Raw genomic sequence first — 26,895 nt, forward strand, 5'->3', positions numbered from 1 at the left:
ATCTGGGGGCACATTCTCTTGAAACCTTAAATAAACAAGCAGCTTCTATAAACACACTCGACCAAAAAAAAACATTGGCAAGCTGTCAGTATAACGCGTCTGTATCCTGGATCTTGTTACATTTTTGGAGATGTGGGTGATATTGGCAAATTAATGCACACCACCCACCCCCATCCATCATGGTCCTTGCAAAAAGGGGGTGGTGCCCTGACTTTGAGCACCATTGCAGTCTGTACAGTGAGGACGCACCCCTCCTCTGCCTCCCCACTACATGATGCACAATGGTGAATGACCTGGGACGTTGGTCCAAGTCAGGATCATGCATGTCTGTCAGAGGGGAAAGCATGATTATGTTCCCATGGGTCAGGTTTTATTTTAATTTCACTCACATGATGTGGGTGTCATTGGCTAAGGCAGCATTTATTGCCCATCCCAGAGGGCATCTAAGAGTCAACCACATTGCTGTGGGTCTGCAGTCACATGTCGGCCACACTGGGTATGGGTGATAGATTTCCTTCATTAAAGGGAATTAGTGAACCAGAAGGGCTATTCCCGACAATAGTTTCATGATCATCAACAGACTCTTAATTCCAGATTCTTTATCATGTTCAAATTCCACCATCTGCCATGACAGGACTTGAACCTGGGTCCTCAAAACATTCGCTAAGTTTCTGAATTAACAGATTAGTGATAATACCACTAGGCTATTACCTCCCCCTTTAGGATGCTTTTTCTTTTTCTTGTCTATTTAACAAGGAAGAACGTGTGACGTTTTGATGATGCGACAAGAGAATGGCACAAGTTATTGAAAGAGCAAGCCCAGACACAAATGGGCTGAATGGCCTCCTTCTACACTGGAACAGTTGTGTGATTTGGTTATTGCTGCTGGATGGTGGCGATCACAGCTTTAGGAAACACAATTGATAAAGTTTCCAGATGTGAAGATTGTGGGTCAGGCTTAAAGATCGACTGGACTGATTCTGCCTATTGTTTGTACACATTTGGATGTAAGTGAGATAGGAGTAGAAAAGTCTTCACCTCAAGTGGCCATCTGAGCTGATTTGAATCGGACAGTCTGGTGTTATGGAGCAGTTTCCGCTAATTTGAAAATAGAACAGAATCCCAGCTTTCAGTGACCATATCCAAGCCATTTAGATATTATTGTCCCTGGATCTATATGCAATGTCATGTGAGCATGGATGGGCACTTCTGACCTGCGGGGCTATCTGGAAAGGGAGGTGATGGACCGGCTCTTGCAGAAAACCAACAGAGTTGCAATGGGCGGAATGGCTTCCTTATACTCTAACCATTCCAATTGTAAGTGTGGCATCTTTCTAGTTTACCTTCAACTTGGCCTGCATTAACAAAACTGAATCCTGTGGTCTTGAGGATGTGATGAGAGCACTTTCTTCTCTCTATGCAGCTGAACTAAAAATCTTCCCGAGGTTTCCCCTTCTTGTATGCCTGCTTCTTAACCTATTCCCAACAATTTACCCAGACACTAAAAACTCTATAACATTGCTTGTAATTTCTGATTATAATGGTTGCTCCACTGTAAAGGATCTCACTTTTTCACTCGAGTGGCTTTAAGGACCCTTTCATTAAGAGATTATTAAATCCAAATCCAGAGTCACATTCCCAAATCAGCATACAATGTGCTTTACAGCTAAACCTGTGCCCAGATCATCCACTTAACACAGCCACTGGACCATCAAGATGCAATTCAATTACAAAACGCCATCTCAAAATCTGCATGAGTGCCCCAGAAGACAATTATAAAAGAGACAGCCCCTTTAACTGGTACTGACTGGGAAGCAGAATCTCTGGAATAATAAACTAGTACAGACTGTTTCTCAGTTTTTTTTTGTGATCCCACCCTCCCCTCCTGTCTTATCATCATGCAAGTTAAGCTGCTAATGCCTCACAGCTCCCACAACCCCTCATTCTGCCAATGTGTTGTGTGATGACACATAACAGCAGACATTCGCCTGGCTGCATGCCAGGAGGGTACTGCAGTGTATCATTTAGTTTGAGATTCCTGGCTCCTGTAGATACCTCCATGTTACCTTTGTTTCCTGTGTGGCATCCAGGGGCAACTGGCCAAAAGGGTAAAATAGCCTACAGAGCAAATAAAGAGCACATGTAGTCCGCATCCAATCAGCTCATCCCCTGAGGACTGGTGTGGGGGACAGGGGCTGTCAAAAGCAGCCACTGTATTCAAACAGTAGGAAACACTTTATTGCTTGGTCCAACTGCTTGTTGAAAAGGTTAAAGCCAAACAGCAGGCAATGACTTACAAATACAGAACTGACATTCATTGTCACTTTTGCCATGATTAAAATGGAAGAGATTAATTTCTGAGTTCAGGAAAGCCAAGAATTGCTCTCCCTGTGTTCTCCCCACCTCTCCCGAAGGTACTGACTCAAGCTTGAGGCAGGGTTCAAAGACCCAACGGTTATTCTTCAATTAGGATTCTACATTGTTAGTTTATATTTTTCAGTTATATGCAAAGATAACACTAGTTCCTATGGGTAACAAGTTTCATCACAATGCTTCAAAATTCTCTCCATCCTTCAGTTCTAGCCTGCAACTCTTACAACAACTTCCTTATTTGACCTACAGTTTTCTCACAGGCTTAACTAATCCAGCACATAGAGAATAGATCAGTTACCAAATTCATAATCAATCTATAACCAATCACAGAACTGTTGAACACTAATTAGGATAGACAGACTCTTTTGACTGTACAGTATGGATCACTCAATAGTGAACTGAACATTAATTCAGTGTAGCTATTTGATCTCAGATTAAAAACTACAAATTTGATTTTTTCCATCAATTGTGGTTCCAATATTCCATATTTATTTATTTATTCAGCCACAAGGCTGAAGGGAGACATAGTTGAGGTCTTCAAAATTATGAAGGTCTTTGTTTCGTAACAGAAAAGGGGAGGTGGGGTCTACTACAGGCAGGAGAAAGTGAGGACTGCAGATGCTGGAGACCAGAGTTCAAAAATGTGGTGCTGGAAAAACACAGCAGGCCAGGCAACATCCGAGGAGCAGGAGAATCGACGTTTCGGGCATAAGCCCTTCTTCAGGAATGAGGCAGGCAGGAAGGTAAAGGCAAGTGCAGTTTGAAGTTCCTAAGTTTCTTGAGTTTCAGTATGACCTAAGTCCCTAGTGTTGTTATTGTCTTATGTCCATAACAGTGGCAAGGGTTGCAGATACCTTTGTGTTCTCAGTGAATGGTTGTTGTTTAAAGTTGTGATTTTACTAGGCACTGATTTCAAGGTTGAGAAAAAGCGATAGAGTACACTTCAGTTAATGCTCACAAATCCATTTTTCCATCTCTCTCCTCTGCTACTCAAAAGCTGCTGTTGGAATAGTTATTTGTGGGTTTTCCTGTCTGGCATCGTTATACTTTGAAGCTAGATGGTCTGCAGGTGATTTAATCCCAAGGTATAACAGTCCAGTGTGGTGGATCTAGTGGTGCAGTGGTAACATTCTTGATGTTAAGGTAAGAGGCCTGAGTTCAAGTCCCATTCATTCTAAGAAGTGTGTAAAAAGATCTCTGAGCAAATTGATTAGAAAGAAATCCATGAAGCTATGAACCAGGAGACATAGGTCTGAGTTCCAGATCCTTTTTAACAATGCTAATTTTTTCCACAGACTGATCCTTGTTCACTGATGATTTCACGTCCTTGTCTGAAACTGGGTAGGTATTTCACAATAGCTATTTTAGGTTAGACTTTGTCCTTATTAAAAGTCATTTAGTCCATAAAATCTCAGGTGTTATGATCAAATGGAATTTGAATATCTATTGTCCGTTTTTATGATCACGGTTAGATTGAGTAACAACAACATCTTGCATTTGTCTAACACCTCGAAGTAGTGAAGTGTCACAAAATGTGGTGCCAATGCTTTAAAGGGCCAATGACTAAAAGCTTGGTCAAAAGGTAGGAGACTTTGAGGAGATAAAAGAGGAGAGTGCAGCTGAGGGCTGGAGAAACGTAGCGAGGGTTTGTGGTTTTAGCTGCTGAACGCACACTGTAAATGGTGGAATGGTTGAGATTGGATAAGTGGAAGAGGGCAGATTGGTGGAGCTCAGAGATGCACAGGGTTGGAGAGCTGCTGCATAGAAGGAGGTAAGGATTGTGTGTCCTAGGTCCAGCTGCAAGTTGGGCATTGCACACTCTGATTGGCTGATTGTGTGCAGCTTTTTACCATTATAGTTGGGGTGCTAAGATCCACCAAAGCTCAGCATTTTTCACAACTATCAGAGACCCCTCAAAAAGTCTTCACAGACAATAAGTTACTGATAAAACCCAGTGGTGCAGAAAAATATGGCAATCAATATGTGCATAGCAAAAACAGCAATAAAACTGTAACAATAGAAATCCTGACTCACTGGTGAATGACACAACATGCTCTTTTAGTTCTTCACTTTCCCCAAAATAGCTTTCACAAATGCTTTTTTTTCCCACCAACTCTATGCCTCTTTAAGGACGTGCGAGGGAACAAAACAGTTGGGAAGGAAGGCTCACAGATGTTGATGGCATCAGTACTCTTCCTGACAGGCTTGGCTGTAGTTTTTAAGAAACGTATATTCAATTAACCCTCACTCATATTTCTGTACTGGTTGCAACTTATGCTCCATACTTTGTTGTAAAACTGACTTCATTAGTCCAAATGTAGCACAGTTACTTTTTCACTCCTTCCTTCTGTCCGTGAAGTCAGATTATTTCTGGAAGTTTCTTTTCCCTCTACCCTGGCCAGACATAAGCTTTTCAATCCAAATATTTAGTGACTCCATGGGCCAAAACAAATAAGTGAATCATTTTAACAATTGGAGCTTTCTTAAAGGGACATTAAGGTGCTGAAGTGCCTCATGGATCACAGAATCCCTAAAGTGATTCATACCCCTTATCCTATGCCCTTACATTTCCCATAGCTAATCCTCCTAACTTGCATATCCCTGGATACTATGGGCAATTTACCATGGCAATCTACCTAACCTGCAGATATTTGAATTGGAGGAGGAAACTGGAGCAGCCAGAGGAAACACACGCAGACACAGGGAGAATGTCTGTATGGAGTTTGCACAGTCACCTAGAACTGGAATCGAACCCAGGTCCTTGGCGCTGTGAGGGCAGCAGTACTAACCACTAAGCCACCATGCCACTCCATGTCAATGATTGACTTTCACATCAATTTTTAAATTAAACTTTGAATGGATGCCATATTGTGGACTGTGAGGTTTCTGTAGTGAATGTAACAAGGTCAGCCAGTTGGACCTCATAGTATAGGAGTTCCCTGATTCAGGCTGTTGACCTGGTTCAATTGGGGAGCCCTGGCTAACAGATAAGAACAGGAGTGTCAGAGGTTCTGTTAACTCAGAGCTGGCTCTGAGGGATCTGGACCAGTGTCAAGGACTCTATATGTGTAAATAAAAGGTGACTTGGTGACGGGATACGTATGTGGAGTTATTTCAGTTTCTACCTTATTTTTTTCAAAGAAAGTCTTGCATCATAAGGCAATACCACAACTTTCATAAAAAGTGTATAATCACTTTAAAACAAGAATAAACATATCGCTCCCACTGAAAGTGGGTAAAAAGCATCATTGGAATTTGGTAGGAAAAGAACGTGAATCTATTTTAGGGCCGCTCGTTAGCTCAGTGGTTAGCACTGCTGCCTCACAGCACCAGGGTCCCAGGTTCGATTCTGGCCTCGGGTGACTAACTGCATGGGTTTCTTCTGGGTGCTCTGGTTTCCTCCCATAGTCCAAAGATGTGCAGGTCAGGTGGATTGGTCATGCTAAATTGCCTGTAGTGTTAGATGCATTAAGGAAATGGGACTGGATGGGTTACTCTTCAGAGGGTCGGTGTGGACTTGTTGGGCTGAAGGGCCCGTTTCCACACTGTAGGAAATCTAATCTAATCTATACACCACTTTGCAAAACCTCATTGAGCCCCTTCCTCTTCCTAATTGCCACAGATGGTATAACCAAGCAAATGAGACAGGAGGCAAATGAGGCAGAAGACATTGAACTGTGTGGTCAGGACAATGAGATCATGACCAATTTGGTCAAGGAGAGCCCTGATAGATATGGTATGACTATCAAGAGACCAAAGGCCCACTTTATGGTCTGCTGGTTTGACCCTGGTGAAAAGCATCAGAGTGAAGGTATAAAGACAAGGGCTGAGGACTTGGAGAAAGGGGGTAACTTCAGGTACCTGGGGTTAGTGATGGTAGAAAGTGGAAACATGAAACAATGGATTAGCTCTGGTGGGAGTAGTTGCTGTTTCTCAGTATCTTCTCTGCATAGCAGGCAAAAAAAAATACTTTTCACTGTTTCTCAGCATACTTGACAATAATAAATCAAATCAAATAATTGGAAGAAGTGTGGTGGAGTGTCGTATGATTGGAAAGTACTCCGGAAATTGACAGGAAGACAGGTACGAGGCCAGTCTGTGGAAACGGGTAACATCCAGAAGGGAGGAACAATGACTGGATACTCACAAGAAGTGATCACTGAGGTGGAGTTGTAGATTGAGTAACTGAAAAAGATAAAATGGGGCACCAACACATTGGGCGGGGGGGGGGGGGGGGGGGGGGGGAGTCAGTAAAGAGCAGACAAGAGGTAGATTGAAATAGCATGTTGTAAAAAGAGATAGAGAGGAGAAATGTAGTGAGCTGAGTGCTAGAGATGGGTCTGCCAGGAAAAAGCAGCAGAATGACCTAAGTAGCAAACAAGGGCTAGTGGGAGAATTAAACTTGACAGGATTGGAAGAAGATTGAGTGACACACGGGAGGTGATGGAGAAGGGGATTGACCACCATGGTGGTGGTGTTGCCATCAATAAAATGGTTGGATGGAAGAAGAAAGAGGAAGAGAAAAAAATGAGGGGAAATGAAAAAGGAAAAAGGACACAAAGATGGAGGTTAAGGAGAACAAGAGGAAGAGAAAGGAGTTGAGTAGTTCAAGGTGTGAGAAACTCCAATGAGGAACTAGAGTAATTGGGTCTGTTTTCCTTGGAGAGAAGGCTAAGATGGGATTTAGAGTCATAGATTCATACAGCATGGAAACAGACCCTTCAGCCCAACCCATCCATGCTGTACAGGTTTCCTAAACTGGACTAGTCCCATTTGCCTGTGTTTGGACCATATCCCTGTAAACCTTTTCTATTCATGTACCTGTCCAAATGTCTTTTAAACGTTGTACTTCGTCAAAGTTTTCAAAATCAGAAGGGATCTGGATAGAGTAGAAACTGTTCCTGCTTGTAAAAGGTTGAGAAGGAGAGGCCTCAGGTGTAAAGTAATTTATTAAAAAAGCAATTATAAGTTAATACTGGATCACGTAATAGGAGGAATACAACAAGGGAGGGAGAGGAGAGGGATTAGCCACAATACCAAATCTATTATTTCATCTCCAGTGAAAAGTTCAAGTCCACTGGTGTTATTGGATGCCAGTGGGATCTGTGAACTTTTCTTACTGAGAGCCAGCCTTGTGGAGTGACCACAGAAACAAGCAAGCAATCAGCACCAGAGCAGAGGGGAAGCTTGGCACGAGGGTGAAGTCAAAGCCAGAATGACAATGCTGTGCATCTAAATCAAGCATACATACCAATTTTTTTACATTTCTGAGCTTCAGCTGTTGGCAATACGAAATGTTAAAAAGAAGCTGATAAAGCCCATTCTTTAAACAATGACACAGGCCTCCTACATGTCCAGACTTCAGAAAGAGAGCTTTAAATCCAGATATTTCAAAATAACCGTCAATAGCAGGCAAGCAAACTAGAGTACAAATCACCCCAAACTGACCCTCAGGAAACATTCTGTTAAAGATTTGTGTGTTTTTTGCATCTTTTGTAAAACCCATTTATAGTGATGTTGGGATAGTTAGCAGCAGCGATGTCACAGCTTCATTGTGAGGTCATGAATATGCTACATGTCATTTGCATTTCTAATATCCTAGCTTCAGGCCGTAATGGCGATTGTGAGGTAGTACAGGTGGATTCGTCCGTTCAGACCATAAGACTGGAAGATGCAGGAGCAGAATTAGGCCATCCAGCCCCTCGAGTCTCCTCTGCTATTCAATGAGATCATGAGATCTGGATAACCCTCAACTCCACTTTCCTGCCTTTTCCCCATAACCCTCGATTCCTTTCCTGACTAAAAATATGTCCATCTCGAACTTGAATATATTTAATGAGCCAGCCTCAGCAGTGAATAATTCCACAGATTCACTCTGCTCGGAGAGAAGAAATCCCTTCCCAACTTTGTCTTAAATGTATGACCCCTTATTCTGAGATTATGTCCTATATGCCACAAGGTGAAATAACCTTTCTACACCTACCCTGTCAAATCCCCTAAGAATCCTGTATCTTTCTATAAGTTTGCCTCTCTTTCTTATAAACTCCAATGAGTACAGCCCTAACTTAACCAACCGCTCCTCATCTGACAGTCTCCCCATTCCTAATGAAGCTTCTTTGGACTGCAGCCAATGTCAGTGTATCTTTTCCTAAGTAAGGGAGCCTTCAAACCATTTGATCACCTCCTTCACAAGTATAAACCCAGCTGAGTCCCAGCCTCAGGGACCAGCCCTGCCAAATGTATTCTTTATTTCAGGAATGTACTTTACAAACAGAAAAATGGGCTACTTGGGATAGGCTGAAGTGGGTTGGGCTCTCTATTTACATTCTTGGTGCAGTTGTACAAACACACGTCTACGTAGAATTTTTCACAACATTGAGATGTCTGAAAAGAATTTCGCAAACAACGACATGTTTCTGAAATGTAGTCACTCTTTCAATGTAGGGTGTTGCACAGCACAAAGCAATGTTCCACAAATGATAGAAAGAAGTGGCCAGATAATCGATTTCAGTTGTTTTGATTGAGATGTAAATATTGTCCAGGAAACCAAGGAGAAGTTGGGTAAAATAGTGCCATGGAACCTTATAGGAGAAAATAGTTCACTCTTAAATTGGCTGCTCCAACAGTGCAGCACTCTACAGTACTGGAGTGGTTACCTGTGATACAATGGTGTGGGACTTAACCCTTTTCGTACTACTCAGCACCACTAATTTCATTTAATCATCAGCAGCTGATCCTGGTCTTGATTCAACATTTGCATTGCTAGCAGCAAGGGCACATGAGGTGCAGTGGTAGTGCCCTTAGCTCTGAGCCAGAAGTCTCAGGTTCAAATCCCACCTTACTCCAGATGTGTTTAATATCAGGTTGATCAGAAAACTTCATTGGCTACAAAGTATTATGGAATGACCAGTCGTTGTGAAATGCAAGTCTTCCTTTTGTTTTGTTTTAGAAAGCATATAATATTCCAAAACTTGCTGATTCAAGAACATGTTGATTAAGTTAGAAGAAAACAAGGTGAACTTCTTTCTTCAAAAAACAGGAAACAGGAAACTATAGGCCAGTTAGCAATGTTAGAAGCTAGTATCAAAGAAATTTTAGGAAGCCATTAAAGTGTGTTGTGGACAAAGAAGATGCATTGTGTGTAAATTATCAAATAACATTTGTTAACCTGTCACATCAAAACTTATGGGAGAAATCAAAAGATCATGGTGTCGAAGGTAACATATTGCATGGATAGAAGATTGGTTGTCTAACATGAAGCGCAACATTGGTATAACTGGGCCTTTTTCAGGTCAGAAAGATGTAATGAGAGATGTGTCACAGGGACTGATACCAGGTCCTCACTGCATATGAATGACTTAGCTAAAAGGATAGTGTGGAGCTTTTGTGGCACAGTGGCAGTGCCCTAGTCTCTGAGCTCGCAGGCCGAGGTTCAAACCCTACCTGCTCCAGACGGATATAAACGCCAATTCTGAACATGTTGATTAAAAAGAATGTAACTGAAAGGACAAAAGGAATGTGCTGACAACACGAAGATAGATCGGAAAGTAAGTTGTGAAAAGGGCATAAGGACGTAAACTGGTTAAGCAAGTATGGAGTACAATATAGGTGAATCTGTTCCTTTCGACATTATCTCTAAGTGGTGAAAAACTCTCAAACTCTGGGATGTAGAAGGATCTGGGTGTCCTCATGTATGGATCACAAAAGGGTAGTATGTAGGTACAGCAAGTAATAGGAAAGTTAGTAGAATGTTACAGTTTAAAGGAGCAAGATTAGGCCATTCAGCCCCTCAAGTCTGCTCCACCATTTGACAGATCGTGGCTGATCTCATCTTGGCCTCAACTCCACTTTAGCCCTTTAACCAATAACTAATTTAAAAATCTATCTCCTCCATAAATTTATTATGTGTCCCCGTGCACACTACACTTGGGAGTAGTGAATTCACTAGTCACTCGTCATGGGGAGAACGGAGTACAAAAGCAGACAATGTACATTTTAGTTTTGAAAATCATCAGGCAGAGTAGATAGGGAGAAACTGTCCCTGCTTGTAAAAAAGACATGAACCAGAAGACACAGATTTCAAGTGTTTTGGAAAAGAAGCAAATCTGAGGTGAGAAAGAATTTTTTCACACAATGAGAAATTAGGGTCTGGAATGCACTGTCTGCAAATGTGGTACAGGTAAATTAAATTAAGAGGGCATTAGGTGTTCCCTCTTGCCCCTTTGTAAACTTCAAGTCTTTCCTTGGAGAAAGGTATGAAAGGATATGGGCCAAAGGCAGATAAATAGATTTAGGTCATGGATCAGCCAAAATCCTACGGGGAGGTGATGACCTTGTGGTATTATCGCTGGATTGTTAATCCAGACAATGTTCTGTGGACCTGGGTTTGAATCCTGCCATGTCAGATGTTGGAATTTGAATTAGATAAAAATAATCTGGAATTAAAAATCAACTAAGATCCTTTCGGAAAGAATTCTGCCATCCTTACCTGGTTTGGCCACACGTGACTCTAGGCCCACAGCAAGGTGATTCACTCTGAACTGCCCTCTGGGAAATTCCTTGATATTAGTTAGCACATCAAGAGATTAGTTAAGTAATTTGAAGAGGCCGTCGAACTGAAACGCTAATCCATTCTCTCTCTCTCTACAGATGCTGTCTGATATGCTCAGTATTACCAACACTTTCTGCTTTAATTCAAGCAAGTGCTTACAGGAAAATGTTAGATCTTCAGCAACACAGAAGTTAACCTTCACCATGAGACAGAGAGGTAGAGTTGCCTCCTGAAGTGGTACTTTATGAACACAGTTAATTCAATGTCGATACAAAGCCATTGTAAGCTCATCTCAGGAAAAGAAATGTGTGCAAAGATCACTTTTTGTTGCTCCAGCCAGTGCATTCCAAACTGGTCATTTCAACGACAGCACCTGCTTAAAATTCTTTTAAATGTGGCTGGTATGTTTTCTTCTGTTTGGGATGTAATTCTTCACGCTTAACCTCCACAGGTTAAAAAACACTGAATTGTGAAGGTCAAGTGTGCTATTTCTAGTGATATGCAATTTTTGTTAATGGTTCACTGTTGGTTACAAATTAGTATTTGTCATTGAGAAAATAACATTCTTATTGTTCGACAGTAAACCCGTGGAGCTCATTTTTAAAGAGCCTTAATGCATCTCACCAATGGCACAGCTGATAAGCCCATTACTTAATTACACTGATTCCACAACACCTATTTTCATTTAGTAACTTTAGCATAGTTCCAAAAAACCAATGCATTTCACTGAAGGTGAAACAGGTGAATAAAAACCTGGTCTAAGATGTAGGTTTTAAGAAGTTTCTTGGAAGGGCATAGAGGCAGAGTTTTAAGGAGGAAATCATTGAAATTAGGGTCTGTAGAGGTAGGCATTAATGACAAATTGATTCAAATCAGGAATGTGCAGGAGGCCAGAGTTGGAGGAATTTTGACTTCTTCAAAGGAAATAGCGCTGGATGGAATTACAGAGAGGCAGGCGGGTAGGCAGGTAGGCAGGTGGGCGGGTGGGCGGGTAGGCGGGTAGGCGGGTGGGCGGGAGCGAGGGGAGGTGGATTGATGGGATTTGAAATTAAGGCAAGAAACAGGAGCCAATGTAGGTTACCAGGCAGAGGACAGGGGTTAGATAACAATCAAGTGGCTTAAATATCTCAGTAACTGGTGAATGCTGTACACCTGAAATATCGATCCCTGCTTTTCCCCTTGTGTTGGTCCATCTTTTCTACAATCATATGAAAACAAAAAAATCTACAACTTTACTTTAAGTAAATGGCATTATCTTTAGGTTTGGAGGTGCCGGTGTTGGACTGGGGTGTACAAAGTTAAGAATTTCACAACACCAGGTTATAGTCCAACAGGTTTGATTGGAAGCACTAGCTTTCGGAATGCTGCACCTGATGAGGGAGCAGCACTGTGAAAGCTAGTGCTTCTAATTAAACCTGTTGGACTATAACCTGGTGTTGTGTGATTTTTAACATTATCTTTAGGAGCATTGATATACAAAAGGATCTTGGGGTCCAAGTCCATAAGCCTCTGAAAGTGGCAACACAAGTGGATAAGTTGGAAAGAAAGCATGTGACATCGGTCAGGGTATCGAGTGTAAAAATTGCAAAGTCATGCTACAGATGTATAAAACTTTACAGAGGCCACATTTGGAATATTGTATGCAGTTCTAGCCATCATATTATAGGAAAGATGTGGAGGCTTTGAAGAGGTTGCAAAAAAGGTAACCAAGGTATTGCCTGGACTGGAGTGCTATAAGGAGAGGTTGGACAAACTTGGATTGTTTTTGCTCCAGCACTGGAGGCTGAGGGGGGTGACCTGATAGAAATATATAAAATTATAAAAAGCATGGATGATGGATGGGGGAAGCAGTGGGGGGGCGGGGAAAGAGGTCAGTCAGAGACTTTGTCCCAGGGTGGAAATGTCAAATACTGAGGGGCATAGGGTTAAGATGAGAGGGGAAAAGTTTAAACAAGATGTGTGAGGAAAGATTGTTACACATAGGGTAGTAGGTGTCTGAAATGCATTGCCAGGGGAGGTGATAGAAGCAGGTACATTAGCAGCATTTAAGAGGCATTTAGGCAGACACATGAACAGGGAGGGAATAGAGGCAGATAGAATTAGTTGAGAATGGCACAACATGGTGGGCTGAAGGGCCTGCTCTTGTGCTGTACTGTTCTGCATTCTACATTCTATGTTCACTGGCACCTAAAAGGTTAACTTGTCAGTTCTGCCACTCAACTTTATTAACTGATTGTGAATTTATTTGACCTGAGTGTTTGTCGTGATTGATTTTTTTTCTGAGCTGTACTTTCCATTAGCTGATCATTTACTGTTTTTTTCCCAAGGTTGATATCAGCTCTGCTATGTTTTTTCTAGGCCTTCAGAAAGTGTTCCATAAAGATAAATTAATCTGTTAAGATCAAGGATTTTTCGACTTTTAACCAATAACATAGGTCAAAAAACTCTGACTCAGGAGTTGATCTACCTTTCATTGAATGTATCCAAACGGATAACTTTCAGAGGACAGACTGACAGCAAGAATCTCGACCATCTCTGGTACATATCGGGTGATTGCTGGCGTCCAAGGAGTGCTGGCAACGTGAGATCAACAGGCACGTCCTCAGATGGTTTGGGCTAATATATCTCTTGTTCACCGGGCTTGCTGTAGGCAGCAGGCTCAGTTGGCAACACTCTTACCTCCGAATCTTAAAAGTTATGGGTTCAATTCCCATTCCCAAGGATCTACGGAAAGTCTAGACTGATACTCCCAGTTCAACTGTAAGAGCTGATGTCTTTTGGACAAGGTGTAAAACTAAAGCCCTTTCTGATCTATCTCATGTGGATATAAGGGATTCCAATACATTTTCAAGGAGAGTTCAGACATTTGACAAGATGTTCTGGTCAATATTTGACCCTCATCCAAAACCTAAAACAGATCACCTAGCCAAAGTAACATTGCTCTTCAGGAAAGCATTTCACAAATTGGTTATGAGACACCTTGAGGTCATAAAAAAAAGGTGCCATATAAATGCAAATCCTCTATTCACAAGTTTCAGCAGGTTGGCTTAATATTACATCCCTCACTTGCTCATGTTTTAGTTTTTCAGCTTTAACCTTCCTCATGTGAGAATGTTTACACAAGTGAGTCATCTTCCATAACTGTGTGCTTCTGAGGTTGTGCATAGTGTAGGGGGGTCACTAAACAGCATAAGAGGAGATGAAGCCCTGTCTCATTTTCTCTAATCTAGTCTTGAGTGCTAATGCCATTTCTAGTGCCCTTGTTTCATTGTAATTTATTCAGTGCAATCAAAACAGTGCCCTTTTTGACTGCAGCCTGCCAAAAAAGATGACAACCTTTTGATCATGAGACCATGCTAGATCACTCCAGCACTCTGTCAGAGGTGCCAATCCCTGAGTGAGATGATAAAATGACAAGCCCACATACCTGTTTCTGTGGCTCAGAACAATATTCACAATCCCACGTCGATGTGAAGGAAAGCATCTGGGTGGCATGGTGGCTCAGTGGTTAGCACTGATGCCTCACAACGCCAGGGACCCAGATTTGATTCCAGCCTCGGGCAACTGTCTGTGAGAAGTTTGCACATTCTCCCTGCATCTGCGTGGGTTTCGTCTGGGTACTCTGGTTTCCTCCCACAGTCCAACGATGTGCAGGTTAGGTTATGCTAAAATTGCCAATGTGTTCAAGGATGTATAGATTAGATGCATTAAGTCAGGGGCAAGTATAGAGTAGAGTAATGGAGTAGGGAATGGGTCTGGGTGGGTTACTGTTTGGAGGGTCAGTGTGGACTTGTTGGGCTGAATGGCCTATTTCTATGCTATAGGGATTCTATGACTCCCCAATGCTTGTGTTTACGTGCCACCCCCAGGCAACATCATCTTTCATCCAGGGGCAGTTTATGGGATCTTTCTGTGTAGATACTGGCTTGAGTCTGCCCAATGAAGCAACAGTGTTTGCATTCAAAGTAAATTATTATGTAAGAAGAAATAGTGACACTTCTGAGAGATATTATACGATATCATTATATATCATACAATATCAGAGAAACCTACGACTGATTGTGTTTCTCATTGGGAACTTGGAGCTGGTGATAACAATGAGCACGCTCAAACAACCAAGGAGCTCGAGACACAATGATTTCCCAGTAACAACAATGTCAAATTTTAAGTGACATCTCAGCCTCATGAGACTATCATCAGTTGTTGTAAAAACCCATCTGGTTCACCAATGTCCTTGAAAGGAGGAAATCTGCCATCCTTACCTGTTCTGGCCTGCATGTGACTTCAGACCGATACAATGTGGTTGGCTCTAAACTACTCTCTGAAATGGCCGAGCCAGCCACTAAATGCAATGACAAGTAGGAATGTCCAATAAAGCTGGTCCGGCTCACACTGCACAAAAGGGTTTTTTTAAAACAAATCCTTTAAAACATCATCCAATGCCATTTTAGTGACTTTAGCTTCCACTTTGAAGGTCTTATATAAGACCTTCAAAATGTCAAAGTGCTTTATGAAAAGGTAAGCAGATGAACATTTGACAGTGAGGTGAAGGATGGGATATGGAGATATTGGTACAGTTTCCCAAAGAGGTACGCTTTGAAGAGTGTCTTACGGGCGGACAGCATGTTAGAAAGGCGAGACATCTGGGGGAAGGAATTCCAGAGATTAGGACCCAAGCAGCTGAAAGTGTGGCCCCAGATAGTAGGGGGATGGGAATAGGTGATGCACAATAGGTGAATTGTCCAATTCTAAATCCAAGGATGAACTTTCGAGCAACTCTCTTGACAGTCAATAGTGTTATGTGCAAACTCATAACGGAAGATTTAAAATAATGAACTGGGTATGGACTAGAATTTTAAGGGGCTAATGGTTTATCTTTGCCAATTAAGCAAGCCAGTTGCAGAAGGGTGACAGTAAAGGTATATTATTATTGACTTCCTTGCCCATGAGCTGTGAAATGGAAAATATCTTGCAGAGTTTTTGCCCCAGATTTCTGCCTGACCCCCAGGTGGATCGTTCCATTGACTTGAGCTGGGATTTCCTCATGTTCAAAAGTTTGCTGACCTCATTGCTGAAATTCATACACTGAGAAACGGCACTTTGTTGGGGGGTGGGGGGGGATGGTGGTGGTGCGGAGAGAGTATCGGAAGACGAATGGTCTAACTGTGAGTCCTGCGCCTTCAAAAGATAGAAAGGAGAAAATAGAGAGAGAGAGAGAGAGAGAGAGAGAGAGAGAGAGAGAGAGAGAGAGAGAGAGAGAGAGAGAGAGAGAGAGAAAAAAAATCACATTAATATTTGTTTTGGAGGTCAAAAGTAGATAAGAAAGTGTTTTTCATTAGCCAACTCCACCATCCCCAGACACAACAAGGCAAGTCTGTCTTTGGAAGGTCATGAACAACAGGTGCTCAGTATATTTGCCAACTCCATTTGGCTGCATTCCTGCAGGCTCCATCACATGACCTTCTGAATTAAATCACCTAAAATCCCAGCAATTGTCTTTTCTCCAGCTGCACGATCATCTTCCAACAGGAAAGGGAAGAAATAATTCTGCCCAATTGGATTAATCTTGACTTCTAACACCCACACTCCCTGGCCCCTTTCCTCAATATTTTTATAACTGATATAGAAGCATTCACAAAAGTGAGAACAAAGACTAATTTTCCTCAATGCTGAACAGAATTTTTTTTTTCTCTCTAGACCCTGGGGCAATCCTTGAGGGTTGGCAGTGCTAGTGCACAAGTGGAGAATGTGTTGAGCAGCACAGACCCCAGAAATTGTGAACTAGAATCCTGATATTTTCTAATATTCAAAACAGCAACAACAATAAAGCAAAGGTTTTTGGTCAGTATTCACCCTACCAAAGGTCCAACAGAATCCAACCAACAATCTCAAATACTCCACACCCACTCCTCAGGCCATATGAAACAGAGCCATAGACATATACAGCACAGAAACAGACCCTTCGGTCCAACTCGTCCATGCCAACTATATCCTAAATTAATCTAGGCCCATTTGCCAGCACTCGGCCCATATCCTTCTAAACCCTTCCCATTCATATACCCATCCAGATGCCTTTCAAATATTGTAATTGTACCAGCCTCCACCACTTCCTCCAGCTCATTCCATACACGTACCACCCTCTGCGTGAAAAAGTTGCCCCTTAGGTCTCTTTTATATCTTTCCCCTCTCACCCTAAACCTATGCCCTCTAGTTCTGGATTCCCTGACTCCAGAGAAAAAGACCTTGTCTATTTATCCTATCTATACCCCTCCTGATTTTCCTTTATTTCCCCTGGGATGCCCTCTGTTTTGCAGCCTCTCCCAGGAGTTCAGCAGGCTGTGGAAATGAAGTGCTGGGAAGGCTCAAGTCAGTGTACTCCCAATGGTTGTGAGGGTGCTGAATATTTTAAAAACTAACAAACTAAATATTCCTACATAACTGATCACCCAGAGATAATGTAAAGCAAGCAAAGAAATGTGTTTCCTAAACATTGGAATTTCTTTTAAGGCAATCATCCTGAGATAATATGTAACTGCGAAAGTAACTGCTTTGTTAATCTCCCATTATCTCAAAGTGAGCTTTCCTGCTCACACCTCGGCAAGATCATATCAAGACGTCTGTCATGTGAAAGTAATTCAAGTCACATAATGCTTTTTCTCCCTTTTGTTCACAAGGATCCTGTCTGATTTAAGGCAATACAATATAACTATTGTTGGTCTTTTCAGTATGAGAGAAAGACATTTTAAGGGCAATTTTAAGGTGTTTTAAAATTAAGAAGCAACAGAAGAGATAAAAACAACCCATGATTGTAGAGATACAGGTCCAATGTTACTTACGGGAAATCTCTGTCGGAGAGTTATGCAATGGTACTGCAGTACTTCTTAAACTAATGCTTGAAGTGGAGCCTTTGAGGCTAGATCAGATAGGAGGGTGAAGACTACAGGAATAAAATGATATAGTACTATTGTTTGCCTGAAGGGTAAAGTTAACAAAAGCTGGCTGGACAGTATTGAGTGAGTCCAGCCAGCTTTTGTTAGCTTTATCCTTCAGACAAACAATAGTACTATATCATTTCATTCCTGTAGTCTTCACCCTCCTATGTCATTCCATATTATCTTGATCTGTTTAACAAGTGACTGAACTTTACACAATGTTTTCTATCATAATTGTTACTCTTTCAGGGAGCGACCTTACCCAATGCTTCAACATTGCCCAATCCATGTGGAGGTGGAGTTGACTCCATGAGTGTATTTTTGCACTTAATAGTTGATCTGTTATCTCTTTCATCTCAAACAACAAACCTGTATTTGTTATTTATTATCTGTTCGAGGGATTTAAGCATTGCCTGCCTGGCACAGCATTTATTACCCGTCCCTAGTTGTCCTTGAGAAGGTGGTGGTTAGCTGCCTTCTTGAACTACTACAAGCAGAGAGCTGTACAGCACAGAAACAGACTCTTCAGTCCAACTCATCTGTGCCGACCAGATATCCCAAATTAATCTAGTCCCATTTGCCAACACTTAGCCTGTATTCCTCTAAATCCCTCCTATTCATATACCCATCTTGATGCTTTTTAAATGTTGCAATTGTTTCAAACTCCACCACTTCCTCTGGCATCTCATTCCATACATGCACCACCCTCTGTGTGAAAAAGTTATCCCTCAGGCTCCTTTTACATCTTTACCCTTTCACCTTAAACCTAGGCCCTCGAGGTTTGGACTCCCCCACCAAGCTATTAACAATATTCAGGCTCCTCCATGATTTATAAATCTCTGTAGGGTTACCTCTCAGCCTCTGATGCTCCAGGCCCAGCCTATTCAGCCTCTCCCTGTAGCACAACCCGTCCAATCTTGCATTCTTGTAAATCTTTTCTGAATCCTTTCAAATTTAACATCTTTCCTATAGCAGGGAGACCAGAATTGAACACAGTGGCCTAACAAAGTCCAATACAGCTCCAACATGACATCCCAACTCCTATAGTCAATGCACTAACCAGTGAAGGCAAGCATACCAAATGCCTTCTTCACCAGCCTGTTTACCTGTGACTCCACTTGCAAGAACTATGCACCTGCACACCTAGGTCCCTTTGCTCAGCAACACTCCCCAGGACCCTACTGTTAGGTGTATAAATCCTGCCCTGATTTGCCTTTCTAAAATGCAGACCTTCACATTTATTTAAATTAAACTATATGTGCAACTCCTCGGCCCATCTGATTAAGGTCCTGTTGAATTCTGAGATAACCTTCTTCACTCTCTACCACACCTCCAATTTTGATGTCATCTGCAAACCTATTAACCATGCCTCCTTTATTCACATCCAAATCATTTATATAAATGATGAAAAGCACTGGACCCAGCACCGATCCTCGAGACACACCACCTCCTCTTCTGTAATATGACACAACAATTTATTTCTCCAAGTTCTCTTGCATTCATCTCCTTCTCCATAGTCCATGTGCTCTAGGTAGATCCACAACACCCTTAGAGAGGGAATTCCAAGAGTTGACCCAGTGACAATGGGGATATTGGATCAAGACGGGTTGGTGTGTGGATTGGAGGAGAACTTGCAATTTGTGGTACTCCCATGCATCTACAGCCCTGTCCTTCTAAATCAATGCTTCCCAAACCTTTTCCTGCTGTTATCTCATTTCACATCTTGAAATTAATCATAACCCCTCAGTGAGAACTCTCTGAGTTGTGGTGGTTGAGGCTTAGACAGTAGGGGCCTGGTGGTAAAGGCATACAGCTATTACACCTCAGTTGAAACTCTATAGTAGCTACTATCGCTTGACAACTCATAATGCCAAAATGTCAGCTCATGATCCTGCCCTGGGTCCCAACCTCCATTTGGGAAGCATTGTGCCAGGTTGTAGTTGTCTGGTGGTGAGTTGCTGCAGTGCATCTTGTAGATGGTACACAGTGTTGCTACTGCACATCAGTGTTGGAGGGAGTGGATGCTGATGGTGGTAAATGGCGTGCCCATCAAGCAGGATCCTAGTTATGCTGCTTGCAAAATGTTCCATGCACTTCACAGGAGCATATTCGATCAAAGTTTGACACTGTATCACAACTGGACTGACAGCCAAGAACCTGCTGAGAGAGAAAGATTTCGTGGAGCATTTAAGGATGAGAGCGAGGGAGTAGCAGCAAGATAGAGAAGTTTAGGGAAGGAATTCCAGAGCTTTGGACCAAAGCAGCTGAAAGCACAATCACCAGTGATGGAGTGATTAACATCAATTCTAACTCCCTCAACCGAGTTAATTAAAGCAGAATGTTTCTAATGCTACAGTAAAGATACAAAAAGATTAAAAATGTACAATATTTAGGGTGGAGTGAGAGAACATTTTCATACACACAGAAGTATGAGGTTGTGGAACACACTGGTGGTGATAGTGACTGAAGCAAGGACCATGTCAACATTGAAAGGTAGGTTGAATAGGTATTTGAAGATAAACTGAGATAAGGATGTAGCAATAGGACAATAAGCTTGACAGTGGATGATAACAGCAACACGGATCTTTTCTGCTGTGATTATTAGCTATTTTTCTGAATAAATACTGTAATAGTTAGTCTCTGATTTGCTCACTATACAATAATTTCTGTTGGGACAACGTTCTCCTGATGCGCTAACCAAAGTAATCCTCTCCTTCCAGTAAGATTATCGGCTTAAAGAAAACTGCATTTTGTCCTTGACACATCTTAGTCAAACCTTTGTTTGCAAATCAGTAAAGAAATAGTAAAAAGATCTTGCATTTATATGACACTTTTCAATCCTTTAGGCTATCCCAAAACATTTGTACACTTACCTTTTGAAGTGTAGTCACTGTTGTTCATGTCGAAACCTAGCAGCCAAATTGCACACAATAAGTAACATGCTAAGGACTGAATAATCTGTCACATTGGTCAAGAGCTAAGTATCTACCAGGATGCTGCAGGGAAACCCCATAGTGTTTTTTCCAATAGAGACATGGGATATTTTAGTAAGTCCAAATGGGTATGTAAGGCCCTCTGTTTAATGACCCAACCAAAGAAAGTGCCTCTGACAGTGTAGCATTCCCTCAGTATCCCTGCAAGGGAGATTGCGGACACAACACTGCTCACTCAGCCCCTGTGGAGGGAACCATTTCAGATCTGAACCCTTTGTCAGGTACCAGGTTTCATGAATCAGAGGTGGAATCAGCTAACACAATAGGAGACGATTCTTATCTATGCCAGGTCTTCGAAAGTGCTATCCATTAAACCTACACCCCCCTTTGCTTTGTACCCCCTCCCCCAATAGACTTGTGCATCTTTCCTTATTGAAGTTCATATGTCAAATTTCCTTTCAAACAATGTGACAAAATCTGTTTCCACTGCTCTCTTAGGCAGCACGTTCCAAATTAAAATGGTTTCTTTTCCATCATCTTCCATTTCCCTTACAGATTTGTCTCAGCTTTCTCTTGGTCCCTGTTTACCGTGATGTGGAGTTGCCGTGCCGGTCTGGGGTGGGCAAAGTTAAAAATCACACAACACCAGATTATAGTCCAACGGGTCTAATTGGAAGCACTAGCTTTCGGAGCGCAGCTCCTTCATCAGGTGGTTATAGACAGCACAGACACCCACAACCACCTGATGAAGGAGCAGCACTCCGAAAGCTAGTGCTTCCAATTAGACCCGTTGGACTATAATCTGGTGTTGTGTGATTTTTAAACTCTGTTTACTGTGTTATGCAAGTTTATATCAAACAGCCAGACTTGGATCCTCCGCGCCTTTTGTCTGACAACTTTCCATCACCCTATGTCAAATTCTGAATAATCTCAGGTAATAGCAGAATCCTATTATCTCTCCCTTGTGGTCCTCGTTTTCAGGGGGAAGAGGCATTTTTATGCACTAAATGATTCCCTACCAGAATGATGTAGGCTTATGCCATATTTTACAGAAACATGCCATTTAAATCAACATGTCTATGTTAGTGTTTCTACGCTGGTGTTTAAACTCCACACTACCTTCTATCCATCCTTCAACAACTAATCCCATCAACAACCTCTCCGATTCTGTCCTCCTCATGTGTTTAACTAGTTCCACCAGGACTGGCAGCAAGCTGATTCACCCAACCCTTTGCACAGGGATATCTGGTCAGCATGGACGGGTTGGACCGAAGGGTCTGTTTCAATGCTGCACTTCTCTATGACGATGACACCTTCAATGAAGCCTCAGACTTTGCATTAAACTGAACTTACCAACTGCAGAATTGAGGAGTCTTTGCGATGTACTTTAAAATGCAGATAAAAAAGGAGAACATTTCTGAGGAAGGATCACCGGACCTGAAGCATTAACTCTGATTTCTCTCCACAGATGCTGCCAGACCTGCTGAGCTTTTCCAGCAATTTCTGTTTTCGTTTCCGATTTCCCACATCCGCAGTTCTTTCGGTTTTTAAAAAGGGAACATCCCACTTTGTGATCATTCTGCCAAAGGAATGTTTGTTTAAAGGTAATGGTAATTTGGGGAATCTTGATTATTTTTACCATCACTAAGGTCCAGAGAAGCACAAAGTCTGTGTTGAAGACCTTGGACTTTCTCGATCAGTACATGCTCAGTGCCAGCACTGGCACTTTCAACTCCTGAATCATAAGGTTGAGGGTTCAACTTCCACTCCAAACACTTGAGTACTTTAGGGGAGGTGATGGCCATGTGGTATTATTGCTGGACTGTTATTCCAGATATCAAGGGACTTGGGCTTGAATGCTTAAAGTTTGAATCCCTCCATGGTAGATTCAATAAAAATCTGAAATTAACATTCAAATGACGACCATTGTTGATTGCCAGGAATAAACCCATCTGGTTCACTAATGCTCTTTAGCGAAGGAAATCTGTCATCCTTGTCTGGCCTACAAGTGACTCCAGACCCATAGCAATATGGTTGACTCTTAACTGCCCTCTGAGCAATTAGGGATGGGCAATAAATGCTGCCTTAGCCAGCAACGCCCTCATCCTGTGAATGAATGAATAAATAAATAATAAAAATAATAGAATGTCAACTGATGCATCAGTATATCCTATTGAGGAAGTGCAAAATAAGGTGGTCAAAACAATCAAAAGGGAGCACGGTTCACCTTCCAAATCCCTGACCTCTCCCATCTAGAAGAACAGGTGCAGTAAGTGCATAGGAGCATCACCACCAACAAATTCCCTTTTACACAGTACCCAACTTAGAATTTATCACCATTCCTTTCTCACTGGTGGATCAAATCCTGGCTCCTTCCCTATTTGCAGGGCAGGGAGTTTGAAGCTGCTGTTGAAGTAATGCACCAAAGCAGCTTCAGTGTTACAAATGGTACACACTCAGAGTTAAGAAGATGCTACCTTGGTACAGGAAACAGTAAATTTAGGACACACCTGAGACTTCTCAAAAGCACTTGGGGTTGGGCAGGAAATGTTGGCCCAACCAGTGAGGTCCATATTCCATATATGAATTTTTCTTTGAAAATCAGCATATTATGTTTCTTCAAATGCAGAGGAATTAATGAACAATCAATGGATTCCTGGGTATATAAGGGGAACCACAATTCCAGACATCATTTAAGAGACTATTTGATATTTGCATGAGTGGATTTTACAATCTTTTGGACTGATAAACTCAGCTTTTCTCATCTTTAATTATTTTCAGAACACTAGGCCCAGCAACGTATCATCTTCAACCCCTTACTGTTGATAAGAGGACTGCTTGAGGAGGGACACTATGCAGATCTATTCAGTGCTGGAAGGAGATGAGATGTCAAATCCTGCTTTCATTGGCATTAGGACACCAGAAACAGAATTTGAAAAAAAGGGACACCAATTTAGCCCAGTTTACCTCAGATTATCTGGAAGGGGAAATTTCTCAAACATTTGAACAATGGAAGCTGACTGTTTCATGCTGCTATTATGCAGGTTGTTCTGCTATTATACATGTTTTGTCAATGTGAATTCACTGCAATGAGATTGACGAATTGGGAATGCTGTTTCTAAAGTGCGAACTTTTAAAAGTTGTGATAACAAATATACCTGTTGGAGTATAATCTGGTGTCATGTGACTTCTGACTATGTAGACAAAAGGAATTTATACATACATCGCACCCTTTTCGTGGACAAAACAAGATCATGGAAACAAGATTCCTGATGAAGATCTTAAGCTTGAAACGTCGATTCTCCTGCTCCTCGGATGCTACCTGACCTGCTGCGCTTTTCCAGCACCACTCTCTCGACTCTGATCTCCAGCATCTGCAGTCCTCATTTTCTCTCAAGATCACGGAAACTGCCGATCTTTGCTGCGTTCCCATGGTAACACCCTGATCAATCAGAGTCAACCTACTTAAGGTCAGAGGATTAAGATTGACAGTTTCTGTTGTCATCTCCATGCTCGTGATGGCTCAACCAATCAGTGCCCTCTTCTCACTCTCTATAAAAGGGTAAAAACCAAAAGAACTGTAGATGCTGTAAATCAGAAACAAGACGGAAATTGCTGGAAAAGCTCAGCAGGTCTGGCAGTAACTTTGATTTGTCTTCACAGCTAATGTTTTGGGTCCTCAATTCTGAGGAAGGCTCACCAGACCCAAAGCGTTAACCTTGATTTCTCTATAAAAGGGTGCCCCTATTTTCATGTCTACAGCGTGCATCCTAATTCTAACTAGTGTAGCGTGATAAGCTTTGATATTTTGCCTCCTTTTAAAGTTCTAAACTACTAAGTAATTATCTGCATATTGCTTTAAAGTTACAGCTAATCTAAGTACCAATTTAATCAGCTTCTACTTTTGATTACAAAAAGCTCTGAAAGCAGAATTAGTAAAACTCCAGGAAAAGATTCTTGCATGTTTCCCTAATGCATTGTATCTCTATGGAATGAGCATTCATTGAAACTGGTAATGACATGCCAATTAGTTGGACAAATATCAAATTGTGACTAAGCAGTTGAGGTGAATACAGGTGGAGATGATCAAATGTAATGTAGCGTTGTTGCTTCACTTGTAGGGATAGTATCTATGGAATGCAGCTAGTCAGGGTTGATGCAATGTTACACCAAATATTCAGGAATTTTAAAACCTGTAAGAGCCAAGTAAAATTCAAAGAATGTCTCTTCGTCGTAATATTCCTTGCACTTACCCACCATCGATATTATACATGTGGAGAATTAGAAGATGTCCCTTGGAGTGAAAGATTTCTCTAGTGTAGTGGATCCATTTCTTCCATTTTCCTCTATTTCCACCACTGCCGCTGGGTAACATGAGTCTGTTTTTAAATCTGCACATTCCTAGATAATAGCTGAAAATGTGTTGCTGGAAAAGCGCAGCAGGTCAGGCAGCATCCAAGGAGCAGGAGAATCGGCATTTCGGGCATGAGCCCTTCTTCCTGAAACGTCGATTCTCCTGCTCCTTGGATGCTGCCTGACCTGCTGCGCTTTTCCAACAACACATTTTCAGCTCTGATCTCCAGCATCTGCGGTCCTCACTTATTCCTAGATAATAGGCTTGGTCTCTGATTTTGGTGACTTTGTAGCTGAAATTGCCATAAAGGGACATGTACCACATTAAACACACAATGACAACTGCCATAAGAGATTTAAAAAAATTATTTACTGGGACTGCTCGAGGTTGTATGAGAATATAGTCAGGGCATGATGCAACTTGATGTGTAGTCACACAGATATTCATTTCTGCAATTATAGGAAATATATGGAGTTTGGTATCTAGACTGCTCTGTATTCGGGTAATTGGATGTCAAGAATTTGTTGAAGCCGTGGAGATGCTGGTTTCATGTCACAGTCTTTGTATTTTGTGACGATATTTTGGTGAAGCAACAGGAATCCAAATATTTGTTGACTCCAGTTCAATCAATTCACTTCCCACTCTTCTCTGTCATATTCTCTCTCCCAGCCAAGCCTGGACAGCTCCACCTATCCATTGCTGCCTCTATCCAAAGTCCTCTCGGGGCGGACTTGATTTGGAAACTGGTTCCAGATGCCAACCTGTTATAGAAGCTGGGAAATAAGTTTGGTTTGTTCCTCATTTTTCACTGGCAAGTGGATGCTATTTCAGTTGTAGCCCTTTAATTGATTTGCTTTCTCGGCCATCTTAAAGGGTAGTCAGGAGCCACCAACATAGCATCTACCCAGACAGAACTCCAAAGCTTAGAGCCAGGATAGCTGAAGGCACAGCCACAACGTTTGAGCGAGGGATGTGGGGCATGCAAAAGAGGCCACAGCTGGACAACCACAGAGCTCTGGAGGTGTTTTGGGGTCGGAGGAGGTTACAGACCTAGAAGGGGAAGGATTTGAACCTAAGGGTTACATTTTAAAAATGAAGGCATTAATGGACAGGTGGCAAGGTTTAGTGAGGTAAAAACAATGACTGCAGATGCTGGAAACCAGATTCTGGATTAGTGGTGCTGGAAGAGCACAGCAGTTCAGACAGCATTCGAGGAGCTTCGAAATCGACATTTCGGGCAAAAGCCCTTCATCAGGAATAAAGGCAGTGAGCCTGAAGCGTGGAGAGATAAGCTAGAGGAGGGTGGGGGTGGGGAGAGAGTAGGCAAAGTTTCGAGGCAAGGCTTAAATGAGTAGAGGAGTGATGAGCGAATATGTACTTCCCATGAATCTAATTACAGGCAGCAGAGATCCAGATAATTTCAATTTCTGGAGGACTGAGATCTCCATTCTATTACCCACAGGAGTTGAAGTCAGTCGAAGCACTGGTATGAACTCTAGGGGCTGAATGGCTTCCTGATGTGCGCTAATGAGTGTACAACTCTGAAACCAATTCAGAATAAAAGTCAGCTGATTTAGCCCTGACCTTACATCAGAACAATTTGAAGCTGTTTGGTTTAATTTAACCTCATACAATGCTAATTAAGCCATCAGGGCAAGTTAGCCACACCTTCTACTCCTGTTTTCTATATCATTTGAACCACAAAGTACGTGACACAAGGTTTCAAGCAGCTATGTCATTACAGTAACAAAG

General features: G+C 42.0%; 1 protein-coding gene across 6 annotated transcripts in view; it reads right to left on the reverse strand.

Annotated features, from left to right (window-relative positions):
* Window positions 1–26,895, reverse strand: part of paqr5b (progestin and adipoQ receptor family member Vb) — a 92,982-nt gene that overhangs the window by 55,540 nt on the left and 10,547 nt on the right. Inside the window, exons 1-2 of one of the 6 annotated variants that reach the window (XM_072565233.1) lie at window positions 22,143–22,174; window positions 20,730–20,765 (exon numbers count right to left, since the gene is read on the reverse strand). The exons of 3 other annotated variants lie outside the window; for them this stretch is intronic. The gene's annotated coding sequence lies outside the window, so the exon portion shown is untranslated. Of the gene's footprint in view, window positions 1–20,729; window positions 20,766–22,142; window positions 22,175–26,895 lie in introns of those variants that run through there. 2 more of the 6 variants (XM_072565232.1, XM_072565235.1) reach the window with 2 other exon arrangements.

The sequence above is a fragment of the Chiloscyllium punctatum genome, chromosome 48, assembly GCF_047496795.1.
Source record: "Chiloscyllium punctatum isolate Juve2018m chromosome 48, sChiPun1.3, whole genome shotgun sequence".
Taxonomy (NCBI): domain Eukaryota; kingdom Metazoa; phylum Chordata; class Chondrichthyes; order Orectolobiformes; family Hemiscylliidae; genus Chiloscyllium; species Chiloscyllium punctatum.